The sequence below is a fragment of the Peromyscus californicus genome, unplaced genomic scaffold, assembly GCF_007827085.1.
Source record: "Peromyscus californicus insignis strain IS unplaced genomic scaffold, ASM782708v3 Scaffold_4__1_contigs__length_199733344, whole genome shotgun sequence".
Lineage (NCBI taxonomy): Eukaryota > Metazoa > Chordata > Mammalia > Rodentia > Cricetidae > Peromyscus > Peromyscus californicus.
Genome location: NW_026294562.1, coordinates 153,977,810 through 153,982,680, shown reverse-complemented (window position 1 = coordinate 153,982,680; position 4,871 = coordinate 153,977,810).

Below are 4,871 nucleotides of genomic sequence, written 5' to 3'. Positions count from 1 at the left end.
AAAATGACTCACAGGGAGTGGCACTATTAGGAGGTGTGGCCTTGTTGGAATAAATGTGGTTTTGTTGAAAAAAGTGTGTTACTGGGTTAAGAATTTGAGGTTTCATAAGCTCAAGCCCGGCCCAGTGTTTTCTATCTCCCTGATGCCTGACAATCCAGATGTAGATCTCTCAACTCTTTCTCTAGCACCATGTCTGCCTGCATGTGGCTAGGCTTCCTCCCATGATGACAATGGACTATACCTTAGAACTGTAAGTAATTCCGTTAAAAGTTTTTCTTTGTAAAATTTGCTGTGGTCATGCTGGCTCTTCAAAGCAACAGAATCCACAACTAAACAAGCACTGACCACTCTTTGCTTAACCCTGGGAGAAGGTAACACCCCTCCTCCCAGAAGTCATTAGCTGCCTATGGTTCTTTGTCTGAGGGTGAAACTCTGATATTTCTCCCTCTGCATTAGCATGTGCACTGATGTTGCCATTGTTTTGGCCTTGTTTTTCAACCATTTCTAGGAAAGATAGTTTCACAGCAGACTTTCTAATATTATGTTCTTTCTGCCCCATATTTAGTGTTTTGAAAGGATGGCCCTCATAGACTCCTGTGTTTGAATGCTTGGTCTATAGAGAGTGGCAATATTAGGAGTTGTGGCCTTGTTGGAGTAGGTATTACCTTGGTGCATGATGTGTGTAATTGTGGAAGTGGGCTTTGAGGTCTTACATGTTCAAGCTATGCCCAGATTTGGACACACATTTAACTTTCTGTTGCCTGCAGATCAATATGTAGAGCTCTCAGCTCCCTCCCCAGCACCATGTCTCCCTGCATGTCACCTTACATGATAATAATAGACTAAACCTCTAAAGTGTAAGACAGCCCCAATTAAATGTTTTCTTTATAAGAGTTGCCGTAGTTGTGGCATATATTTACAAAAATAGAAATCCTACCTAAGACAACCCTCTTCTATTATGCTTCCTTGATTATCAGAAATGACAGTACTTTGGGGTGGTTTTCAAGGACAAAGGCAACAGCCTGAGCCTATGTGACAAACTGTGTTTGCTAAATGGCAGAACCTACAAAACAAAGTGTGTTTGCTCTATATAGCAGAGCTGTCAAATGGTCGGCATAAATTTTTGGACCTAGACAACTAAAGAATGAGTGAGTCCTAGATGCTGAACATGAGCTGCATGATTTCCATTTACAATGCTAGATTTTTCATTTATTTTCTATTCTTCACTTCTTTCATTTTTGAACAAGACATATATTGTCTGTTTTTTATTTTCAAGACTTAGAGTTAAGAGACTTTTGACTATTAAAGAGTTATTGCATATTTAATTGCTTAAAAATTTCAAAAGTATGGGACTTTGAAATTTTACTGTATTTTATCTGGTAATGTTAAAATGAGAGCTCAGGGACAAGGAATAGAAAAATTATGGCTTTAAGTGAAATGATTGTGTGGCAAGTTGACAAATGGAATGTCCTAGTTATCAAATTCACATATTGACAAAGAATAGGATCCTGAGATAAATGCCAATTGAATAGTTCATCAGTTTATCTTATAGAGATATCTCTGAGGGATTATCTTAATTGTTAATTAAGGTAGGAGGATTCAGCCTACTTAGGACATTGCCATTCCCTTGGCTAGTAGTCTGGAGCCCTATAAGAAAGTTATCTAGCACTTGGGTGGCAGAGCCAGACAGATCTCTGAGTTCGAAGCCAGACTGGTCTACAGAGTGAGATCCAAGACAGGCACCAAAACTACACAGAGAAACCCTGTCTCAATAATTCCAAAAAAAAGTTATCTAAGCATCCACCTCTGGGATGCCAAGTGGAGAAGCCAGCAAGCTGTATCCCTCCCTAGTTTTTTTAGTACCTGCATGAATTCTCTCAGTGATAAACTCTGAAAAGTTTCCTTTAATATATATTTTTGGCCTTTTCCTGTCACATTTGTTTTCTGTCTTCCATCATGTGAGCTTCCTTCCCTTTTACATATTTCCACCTCCATTACATTTTACATAGATTCACAAAGCCATTAAATCATGTATCACACACTCAAACCATGAGCCACAATAATCTGTCTTCTCTTCATGTCACATACTAACTGAAACAGAGTGACTTTAGTACTGAATTTCAGAAAAAGATAACAAAACACCTGAAAGTCAGATTGTTTCCAGATGTTGACTATGAAATATAGATGTATCAGATTAAATTAAAATAATTGACAAAGGCATCTCTACCACCAATAAAAAGAAAGTGTTGTATGTTTATTGGAACATTAATTACAGGATTCAGTACATGGGAGACTTAGGCATCCAACAACAGATAAATGGATTATGAAATTGTGACAATCACATACAGCATGTCATTCCTCACCTCAACTGTCAAAAGTGAGGAGTTCTTATCCTTGGCTACAATATGGGTGGAGTTATGACCAATAGTTAGGAACTAATCTTTGTATAATTTCAAAATAGAACTACTAGCTGGAAAATAAACATTTAAAGCATAAGCATATGAAGATTTTTGATACTCAGACCTTAGCATTCTGCCCTCTATTCCAAAGTGTCATGCACATTTCATAATGTAAAACTTATGTAGTTCATTTTCAAGAGTCACAAGATGCTTACATTTCTAACAGTATGTCAGAAGCCCAAGTTCAATAAGAGGCAGTATAGAGGATGCAATTGGAGAAGGTTAAGTATAACAATATAAGACTTATGAAAAGCTATATGGAAACCCACTACTTCCTCAAATAGATACATATGTTAGTTGACTTTTAATTTAAATGGAGTCACCATTTAACTCAACTGGAAGTAAGATCAACATAAGGAGAAAACTATTGAATAACCTCATTTACATATGGAACGTATATTAAAGTGTCAATATGTACAGGCAGACTGCATGATATAATGGTGGTTACTAAACCTTTGTGGTAATAGCCATTGAATAAATGTGTAAAAAATATGAAGTAACAAAATCATAAGATGAAATAGAAATAATTTCCAACCCAAGATCACTATGTGGTAATAATGCATTACATTCAGGAGTTTTTCCTAAAGCAGTTTTTGCTATATGGAGGAAAAGGAAACTTAACCATTTTCATCACATATCACAGAACATGATGATACTCTTAGTTCACACTCTCAATTTTACATTGAATTGCAAATATGGAAAGTACTTTTCTCCAAGTCATAGTTATGGCTACAGGAACAGAGGGAACTCACAGAGGCAAGGAAGTATTTTGTGTCTTGATTGGGTTTTGAGTCAGGTAGTTATATTTATCCAAGCAAATTTATTGAATTACGCATTTGTTTAATCTGTGCATATCACCTTTTCTTAATTATACTTTAAATTACCAAATGCAGTGGCATTTAAGAATGAAATATTATTTCATAGAAAAATGTTACCTCATTCCATGTAATATTTTCTAGGTTTAGACTTTTATTTACATAAAACGCTGCTTAGTATTCCATTGTGTATATGTAGCACATTTTCATTATCCATTCGTCCAGTGGAAATCATTTGGGTTGTTTCCATTTCCCAGTTTTTTTGAAGACGGTGTCAATGAACACTGGTGAACAAACATCTGTGGAATAGGTTGTTCAGTTCTTTGGTCATATGCCTATGAGTAGTATAGGTGGAGCATATTCTCCATCCTATTTTCCAGAGTGGCTACACCAGTTCACATTTCTGCAAGAATGAATGAGGGAGAAGTCTGCTTTTTCCAAAACCTTGATAATATTTTTTGTTCTTTTGTGTGTGTGTGTGTTTGTGTATGTGTTGTTGTTTTTTGTTGTTGTTCTTGTTGATGTTGAATTGAAATGTGTGCCCTGGGGCAACATGAAATGTCAAAGTTGTTTTAGTTTGCATTCTTTTCATTGATTAGGATGATAAAGACATTCAAGGTTTTATTAGCAATTTCTATTTATTCTCTTGAAAACTCACTGTTCAGTTATTTTTCAAATGGTAATCTGGTTTTTGGACTCTTCATTTTTGAAATTCTTTATATTCTGAATATAAATCCTCCATCTGGTGTGTAACTGGCAAAGATTCTCTCCTGTGAGTTTCTTCTTTACCTGGCTGATTGCTTCCTTAGTTGTGCAGAAGTTTTTTAGTTTTGTGAAGATTCACTTATCAATTGTTTGCCTTAATTGTTTTGCAAATGTAGACCTGTCCACAAAGACAAATGCCACACAGGCTTTCTTATCTGTAATTCCTAGCTCCGAATTCTCAGATGTGCATATTTGCACAACATGGAATTACCACAGGCCAGAAAAGTATAAAGAGACCATATGTTGGCGGGCTTGGGAGGCAATGGCAGGATAAATATGATGTGAAGTGGGAATTGGAATAATGAGAAGGGGGTCTGATTTGTGTGGAGGGTGGCAGGTCAATAAAGAAGAAAGAATAGGGACAAGGAACAAATAATAGGAAGGTTGTTTGTTAGGGCCTTAAGGAATTATATTATTTTATATTTCCTTGAAATTATACACATACGTGAATATATATGTATATGTGTTTATGCATATATTCATGTACATGTATACACGTATAAACACATATGCATGTATACAAACATAATATATACATATATATATTTCTACACATACATCTTAAAGGTAGTTAAGCCATTTAGGCTGACAATAAACCCAAAGAACCAGTTCCAGGCATGAGATACCTCCTTTTAAATGGTTGGTCAGGATAGTCCCTGTGACTCTGAAAACAATACAGATTATAGATGTAACCATGGGTCATTTCTTAGTGGTTTAGGGTAGGCCACTATTGCTGAAGACACCTCACATTTAGGACAAAGGACTCAGATGATTTGAGCTTGAGCTGATCTCTCTCCTGTGGTATGGCTTCCTTGGTTCCAGAAAATACTAT